The sequence below is a fragment of the Cervus canadensis genome, chromosome 8, assembly GCF_019320065.1.
Source record: "Cervus canadensis isolate Bull #8, Minnesota chromosome 8, ASM1932006v1, whole genome shotgun sequence".
NCBI lineage: Eukaryota > Metazoa > Chordata > Mammalia > Artiodactyla > Cervidae > Cervus > Cervus canadensis.
Genome location: NC_057393.1, coordinates 7,257,299 through 7,266,751, shown reverse-complemented (window position 1 = coordinate 7,266,751; position 9,453 = coordinate 7,257,299).

The window sequence follows — 9,453 nt, the reverse complement described above, 5'->3', positions numbered from 1 at the left end:
TCCCATCTCTTTAAGAATTTCCCACAGTTTGTTGTGATCTACACAGTCAAAAGTTTTGGCGTAGTCAAAATCTTGACTTACCAGTTGTGAAACCCAGATATAAACATCTCCATGAGCCTCACTTTTCTCATCTGTAAAATGGGAATTTATAATAACGACCTACTTCTTTGGGTTGGGAGGATTTAGTGAATTAGTGTATGCAGAGCATTTTGGGCAGTGTCCCTCTGAATATAAATTGGTGCAGCCACTATGGAAAATGTGGAAGTTCCTAAAAAAACCAAAAATAGAGTTGCTCTACCAAAAATAGAGTGCATTCCTGGGCATGCACTCAGACAAAGCTATAATTAAAAAAGATACACGCACCCTTGTGTTCACTATTTATGTAGTGAACAAAATACTAGCACTGTTTACAAAAAGCCAAGACCTGTAAACAGTCTAAATGTCCATTGACAGATGAATGGATAAAGAAGATGTGGTACGTATATATACAAATGGAATACTCCTCAGCCGTCAAAAAAGAATGAAATAATGCCGTTTGCAGCAACAAGGATGACCTAGAGATGATCATACTAAGTGAAGAAAGTCAGAAAGAGAAAGACAAATACCACTTGATGTCACTTATAGTTGGAATATAAACTACAACACAAATGAACATACCTATTAAACAGAAACAGACTCGACAGACACAGAGAATACTCATAGTTACCAAGTGGGTAGAGGGTTAGGGAGGGAAAGACTGGGAATTTGGGATTAGCAGATGCCAACTATTACATATAGGATGGATAAACAGGGTCCTGCTGCATAGCACAGGGAACTGTACCGAATATCCTGTGATAAGCCAAAACGGAAAAAATATGAAAAAGAATATATATGTATAACTGAGTCTCTTTGCTGTCCAGCAGAAACGAAACACAACTCTGTAAAAAAAAAATGCCCTTCCATCGAAAACATTGTGGCTATTTACTATTTATAGTTATTTACATTATAATTATTTGCTATTATTACTATTATTTCTTTTGTTCCCCATGGCCATAAGCCTGTTTCCAAAGGGAAAGCTATTGCACCAATAGTCACCCACGTACTTTGTTTAAAATACTATGTGTGCTACTTCCTGACTTAGGAAGAAAAATCTATCTTTTTGTAGCCAAGACTGGAGGAGCCTCACTGAAACGTTCAAAGTGATTACTTCTGTGTGATGAGATTTTGGGTGGTCATTTTCTTGTCTTTTTCACATTTTTTACTTTTCCTTGTGTGTGTTAAGTCACTTCAGTCGTGTCCTACTTTTTGCTAGCCCATGGACCATAGCCTGCCAGACTCCTCTGTCTGTGGGTTTCTCTTGGCAAGAATACTGGAGTGGGTTGCCGTGCCCGCCTCCAGGGGATCTTCCTTGGTTTTTACTTTTAAAATGTGCAATGTTAAAGCAAAGACAAGGGAATAATGTGTATGTGTATTTGTCTGTCTTCTTCTGCAGACCAATCTACATATCCATACCTTAGGTGTCCTTCAGGCTATGATCATGCTGTCGAGGTGACGTGTCCTAGCCCCTTACTCACCCACCTTCCAGTGATGAGTGGTCCTCTCACCCCAGCTCCTGGATGACACGCACACAGCCATGCCTCCTGGTTTACCCCGGCTTGATCGTCACTGCTTGTGCTCTGAGCTGCCAAGGACCAGGGTGTCCTGCGCCCACCAGTCACCCCTCCCCACCAAGGGCTCAGCCAAAATCTCAACCCAGGTGCCCGTGCCCCTGAGAGCTGGGGCATGTTTAATTTTTCGTTTCATTAGGGCACAGAGTCGGAGAAGTTCCTCCCCGACTCTGTTTCCCCTCCTCCCCTTCCCAGAGGTAACCGTGGACGTGAACTTGATGTGCTGCCTTTCCATTCCGTTTTAGTGATTTTTCTACATGTGTATGCACCTGTGAACAATTTGCAGTGTTCTGTATGTTTCGAAACTGTATGTCAGTGCTATCGTGCTGCAACATGCTTTTTTCCCCTCAGCTGTCTGTCTTTGAGCTCTGTCCACAGAGATGCCTGTGGATCCAGGGCTGCTGATGGACCAGGTGACTGAGGTCCTGGGGCCCTGCAGCCTAAGAGAGCACGCAAGAGCCCAGTGAAGGAGCCGAGGACTGTCCCCACTGACCGCCTCTATGTTATATCCGGCATCTCTGGTCACGGCAACAGAAGCCAACACCCAGCTATCAATAAGCAGAAAATGAACTTATTGTCAGATTCTCACGTAGCACGAATTATTAAAGGGAGGCTAGAGAACCAGGTTTAAGAAAAGATGTAAATGTACAGTAATGGCAGTTCTAGGAACCTGGGGTGGCAGGCAGGAACTAACCCTTCATAACCTTGTCATGAAGACACTGGAATGAAGGCCCTCTAGCTGAACTTTTTTGTCATTTCACTTAAGATGCAAGATCTCTGAGAGAGCACTTCACTCAAACTGGCTTGAGCAAAGACCATAAGCAAAGACCGACTATATGGCTCACGTAACTAAAAAGTCCCACGTTGGGAAGCAGGGCTGGCTTCAGGTGTGGCTTGACTCAGGGCCCAGATGTTGCAGCAGGACGGTCTCTCTCTTCCATCTCGGGGGTCCCCCGTGGTTCTTGGCTGTTCTCCCCTTGTGCTGGCTTGAGGGTTCCCACGGCTCAGCCTTTTCCTGTCTCAGCCTTCCCAGTGGGGAGGAGAAGCGCTAGCTTGTCAGCCTTTCAAGGAAAAGACAGCGTGGCCCTGGCCCAGATGAGGTCGTGTGTCTGTTCTGCATCAGTCCCTGTGGCCGGAGGGATGCAGCGGTCTCACAGGCCAACACCCGGTCACAAGCTCTTCCCGAGGCGCCTCACCTGAAGCTCAGAGACACAGCTCCTCCAAGGGAAGTTGGCTGTCTTACCCAAAGAAGGGCAAGGAGATGCCCAGTTGTCAAAAAAAAAATGCCCACTCTACTGAGCAAACATAAATAAACAAGAGATCTGAATAAAATAAAACAGGGCAGCAGGCTGGCCACAAGAGGACTCACCCGAACCCCTGCTGGGAGCAGGGGGACCCCAAGAAGCAGTGCTGACAGAACCTAATGAGCAGCTTCTTCCCACACCCGGGCGCCATTGCCTGTGGCGGGTCAGGCGCTGAGGTGCTGCCTTGAGATTCCTTCCTTCTCCCCTCCCTGCGATTACTGTCAAATGATGAACTTCCACCGCATGCTACATTTTCTCGGGATCATCCCCTCAAATGAATTATATGAATAATAAAGTTTCAATATTTTTCCTTCAGCAATTAATCTTGGTGAGCAAACTTCATTTGGTGGCTGGAATCCATATCCATCAGAGTGACGAAGGAGCCAGCCAGGCACAGGATCAGCCGGGGTGATGAAATACGGGTGCTCCTCAAAACCGGGGGGTCTTCTCCAGCGTGAGACGTGTCACATTTGAGGCCCAGCTGTCCCCGGAGACGGCGGAGCCTGCCCGGCCTGTAGCGCCTTTCGATTCCGATATGTGGGAAAGCCTCCGAATTGGACTTAAACATTCACAAGCGGTGTTCACGAGAGGAAAAAGACGATCGAAAAAATAGTTCATAAACCCAAACCAGTCGTTATTAGAGTGGCAAAAACACCGTGCTTATGCACAGAATAGTTTACATTAAATTAAAAACCATAACTTATCTCCAAGACACTCCATTTAGTACATCTGAGGTTAAATATGGTTCATAGCAGCTCTTTCAATTAAATTGTTCTTCCTTTGCTCTAGTAAAGTATATTAAACATAATTTCCTGAAAAGTAACAGAGATCATTACTCTGTTTGCAAATTGATACCATGTTATTAAAAATAGGAAATATTTGCAGGGATATTTCAGATCACGGAGAACCTCATATTGGCAGCAGGGATACACCTGAGATCTGGGATTCAGGCTTCCTGATCAAGAAGCGGGGAGGCCGGGGTTGGGGGATGGGATGGGGTCATGGAAGCGTCAGGATGAGGGGGCGTCCTGGAGGAGTTTCCCAGAGGGCTGTGTCTTTCCGGTCTGTATCCCAACATTCTCAGGGCTGAGAGCTTCAGCCTGTTAAGCTGCGGGGTGATCTGAGCCAGGTACTTGCCTTTGACTTTAAGGGTTCCTCTCACATAAATGGACTTTAGGCCTGGGCTGGCCTTTAGCTTTGCCCATCATGCTGGAAAGGCCCATCACACTCACAAGGAGTAAGGCGTCCACCTCTGTCCCCTGATATCACGGGATCACCTCAAGTTCATAAATGAAGACCCCAAACGGCTTTTCCAAGGTCTGACGTGTCTCAGGGGAGCGCGGTGTGGGTGCAACTCTGTCGTCGGGGGTCCAGGCTGGACCACCAGCCTCCCAGGCCTCAGCAAGGTGAGGATGGGACGGAATTCACTGGTGGCAAAGCCCAGGCTCAAGGCCTCTGTTAGAGGCCAGAGTCTCTGGGAGCCGGGTGGGCCGTGAGGTCAAAGCCACCTGTCTGTGGAGGTCAGGTGTGATGTCAGACCTCCCACAGGGGTGTACCCCCCGCACCCTGACACTGAGAGGGCTTCAGGAACCGGGGAGCCCTGCTCTGACTGGAGTGTGGGCTTAATACTCGCTGCTCTGGCCACAGTTTGGCTGTGTGTGCAAGGCAGCAGCATTCTAGGTTCAATAAGAACATGCGAGAAAGATCACTGTGGGAGCTCCCGGGTGGTCCAGTGGCTAATACTCCGAGCTCCTGATGCAGGGAGCGCGGGTTCAATGCCTGGTCGGGGAACTAGATCCCGCAAGCCACAGCTAAGATCAGGTGCAGCCAAATAAATAAATAAATAAATAAATAAATATTTTTTAAAAAGGAAAGATCATTGTGTGTGTGTGGGGGCGGGCAGGGATTCTTCAGAAACACCTAACCTACCCCGGGAAACACCTCTCCCAACCTCTCGTGGCCCTGTCCCTGCTTTCACTCAGAGGCCCAGGGCCCCGAATGCAGGGTAGAAAATGCTGCTGCCGTCCCACCTGGGGAGGGTGGAGGAGCCCTGGAGTCACGGGCCCCCTCCTGTCTCGCCAAGCACGCAGGCTTCTGAGGCTCTGTTCCAGGCCCCTCTGGGGCCCGAGTCTGACCTGGACGGCAGGCCTGTGTATGTGACTACACGAGCCTGCAAGAGCTGCCGACTCCGCTGTTGTGTAAAGTGAACTCAGGAAGGGAAGTTACGGGGCTGCTGGGCAGGCACACGTGGAAGTGTAAAGGCGCTTCTAAACCGCCCCCGGAAGGACCGGCTCGGGCTGCACCCTGACTGCATGCCATGGCGCCAGCTCCCCAAACTCTGGCCCGTGGCCGACGTCATTCAGCCAAACACGTGGGCTAATCTGGGGAGTGAACAGGGTCTTACGGGAGCTTTTATGTGCTGTTCCCTGATTACCACTGAGGTGCACGACTGTCCTTAATGCCTCCTAGCCATTTTCATTTCTTCTACGAACTGCCTCTTCGTATTCTTTGCCCATTTTTAAAATTGGGCTTTTTTTGTCTTTTCATTATTAAATTGACGCAGTTTTTCATATAAACTGATTATTAATAGTGTTTTGTATATGTCACAACTATTTTCTCCCAGTCGAGAATTAAAATTCTCTTTTAGTTTAGTTTATGGTTTCTTTTTTTCTACAGAAATACTCAGTTTTCTCCAGAGAAATAGCCTGTCGAGCGTAAGAAGCCAAGACAGAATGCCCACTGCAGCACTGTTTTTAATAGTGAGATGTTGGAAGAAACCCACATGTCCATCAATAAGGGACTAGTTAAACAAACCGCAACACATCCATACTAAGTACTGGACAACTAGGCTGCAGGAAAAAGACAAATGAGGCCAATATGTGCATGCTGATTTAGAGCATTTTGTAAGCAAGTTGCAGAAAGATGTGTGTGGCATGATACCACTTAAATTAATAACATCCCAGCAGATAAAACCCCTCAACTCCACTTTCCTTTATATAATATTTTATATGCATATATTCATAAATGCATACATATAGATCTGGAAGGATCCACACTACGCAAATGCCAATAGTTACTTTGGGCAGGAGGCTTTGGGGTGATCAGGGGACTTGAGCTAAATTTTTTGTATTATTTATTATTATGATAATTTGTATTATTTTGTCCATATTATTTGAATATTTCATAAAGAGACAATGTTATGGACTGAACATTTACACCTCCCCAAAATTCATATGTTGAAACCCTACACCCAGTGTGATAATGGCATTAGAAGGTGGAGCCTTTGGGAAGTGATTAAGTCATGAGGGTGGAGCCCTCATGATAGGCATTAGTGTCCCTGAAAGAAGAGAGCTTGTTGGGACTTCCCTGGTGGTCTAGTGGCCAGACCCAGTGCAGGGGATCTGGGTTCGATCCCTGGTCAGGGGGTCTGGGTTCTATCCCTGGTCAGGAAGCTAGCTCCCACATGCCACAACTGAAGATCCCACACACTTCAACGAAGACTGAAGATCCCTCGTGCTGCAAATAAGGGCCAGTGCAGTCAAGTAAACAGATAAACATCAGTATAAAAAGAATAGCAGAGAGCTTGTTTTCACTCTGCTTTCTTCTACCATGGGAGAATACAACAAGCAGTTGGCATCTGAGACCAGGAAGAAGGCTCTTGTGGGACTTTGACCAGGCAGGCACCTTGGTATCAGGACGCCAGCCTCCAGATATGTGAGCAGGACATTTCTGTTGTTTATAAGCCACTGGGTCTGTGATACTTTGTTAGGGCCTGAGCTGACCGAGATGGACGATATTCTTATTTTCATGTGGGTTATTGAAAGAGAAAAGCTGTAAGATTGGTGAGGAGTCTGCACAAGACTCATTGATCTCTGCCAAATCTGCAGAGGCAGCCCAGACCCGGGGGAGAGTCTGGATGAGAGGAGGTGGGAAGAGCTGGTGCATGCGGGGTGTCACTGGTGTGTTGGCCCCGTCTGTCTTGTGTGGGCATTCCCCTTGGAACCCTCTGGGTCAAGTTCAAGTGTTGACTGTGTCCTTTATTCCCGCTGTGACCCTGGGTGGGTCGTGTGACCCCTGGGCCCCTTTGGGCCTCACCTTCTTCATCTGTAAAATGGGTGCAGCATCACCTGGCCTGTCTTACTGTGCCGGGCAGGTTGTGAGGTGTGAGCCAACCAAAGCAGTCTTGAGGAAGAGAGAGCACATGAGAGGGTGACCCGAACAGCAGCTGGATGTGTCCTCTGCCCTTGCAAGGGCAGAGGAAGCGTTTGAGGACTATTCTGTAAAGACGCTCATCTTCAATAAGGTGTCTGTTATTCTCGGGGGGAGGGGGCTGAGCCTTCTCCAGCAAAGGACTGGAGGTCTCCCGAAGCTTCCCCACTGGAAGCTTTGAACCTTCGATCTATGAGAGGCCTTGGGATGACAGGAATAGAGCGGGTGGCTTCCCTGGCATGGCATTCGTAGAGTTAAACCCACGGAGGACACCAGGGAAGATTCCGAAAGGAGAAGACCCTGAGGGTGGTGGGGGCATTAAGATGAGAAGAGCCATCCATTAGGGGTGCGTCTGCCTCTCTGGGACCATCTCTGAGGCGATTCATCAGTGTCAAGGCCAATGAAAAAGACCTGCAAAGATCAATTCCTTTGTGCAAGATAAATAGTTTAAAATAATTGTATATATGTAAGGGGTTTGCCTTCTCATAATTGAAGAGAACAGAGGGAGGCAAGAATGTTCCAGGGAGAATGTTTCTGCTCCGCAGCGCAGAGTCTGCAGCATCAGGCAGACTGGTTAACAGTTGGCAAAAAGCCAGGGAGCTTAATCAATCTCCAAAGTTTATTATGAATAACCCCCGGAGCTAATGGATCATTCTTAGCAAGAGCATCATCCTGGTTATTTCCTCATTTTTATAAATTGATCTATAACTTTGAATCCTGGTCCTAGAGAGAGCAGCAAGGGACATTAGAAACCAGCAAACCCAGCAGAATTCTTTTATTTCCACAAAGATCAAGTGAGACCGCTTTTGTGGAACTGGGAGCAGGATTCCACCTCCTCAGACTTCACTTTCCTGGCCCTCACGGTGGCCCCACAGTGGCCTCCGAGGCATCTCCTTGAAACCCAAGGGCTGTGGGGACTTAGAGAGACCGCTGGGCTCACCAGACTCTCCTATTTTTCAGATGAGGAAACTGAGGCCCAGAGAGAGGAAATTTCTTAACCACAATCGCAAACCACGTACTGGGGTGGACGTGGTTGGTTACTCACTCACCAGCCATTGCGCAACTCCCTTTTGCTTGCTTGATGAGCCCGTCTCCCATTTCAGGTGGATTGCTCACTTTTCTAATCTCTCTTCCAGCTAGAGTATTGGTATTGACTCAATTCTGCCCAGTTCTGGGAAGGGTTTACCTCCCTGGCAAGAAGAAGCAAGCAGGAGAAATTGTCTTTCTTCTCGACTTTTGGTGTGGTTGTGGTGAGGATGTAATGACTGGAGCTGCAGCAGCTATCTTGTAACCATGAAGATACAAAGAAACAAAACTTGAGGACGACTGTTATGTTAGCTGGGATCCAGCCAGGAAATATGAGTCACTCTGAGTGATTAAAAGAGAGGAAGCCAATGCAGGGATAGCTTGTGTAGGTGATGCAAGAGCTGATGCAAAGGGAACCAGGAGGCCCCACACCCCTACCCACCCTGCTCTAGAAGTTAGCAATCGTGGGACACTGTTCACACTCCTAGCTCCTGGAGGGACAGGGGAGGAAAGACTGTTATGAGAGCCCAGAAGTGATCTAGAATCATGGCAAGAACTTGGAAGGAGCTGGGGGTGGGGAGGAGGAGAAGAAAGTTGTTTGGTCAGAGCTTAAGCCGCACAGAGCCTCAACCAGTCAGGGATGTCCTGGGACACACACACATAGATACCCAATCCCCTCCCTCCATCTGCCCTCCGGTCCTCTATTAGTGCTTCCCGTTGCCCAAGCCGCCCCAGGATCCCAGGCACCGCGGGTCCCCGAGATGCAAGCAGAGCATGGAATGGGAGTGACCCCATCACCACACTGAAGATGATTGGGTAGGAAGACGGAAAGCCCCCACGCCTACGACAACCTTGCTGGGCCATGCGCCAGTGTGCCCTTCACCTTGTCCTGGGGAGAAGAGAGATTTGAATTCTTCAAGTCACTGGGACTTGGGGCAGATCTGATTCATGGGATTGAAGCAGCCTCTCTGTTGCAGCTGAGTCAGAGCCAGACCCCATGTCTTCCAACCCACAGTCCTGAGACCAGCCTCCACCATCTGAAGACCACAACAGACAACTGAGACCTGATCCTGCTCCTCAAAAAGTAGGTGACGGGGCAGAGCAGAGAAAGCAGGAATGTCAGGGTGGAACCCTGGTCTAGAGCCACATGCCCCCGTGCTCTGAGTAGCTCACAGCAGGGAGGAAGAGGAAGGGGAAGGGAGCTCTGCGGCCCCATGAAGAACAAGAGCCACTGGTGGGAGGGTCCCTGGGGCTAAATCTCAGGATTT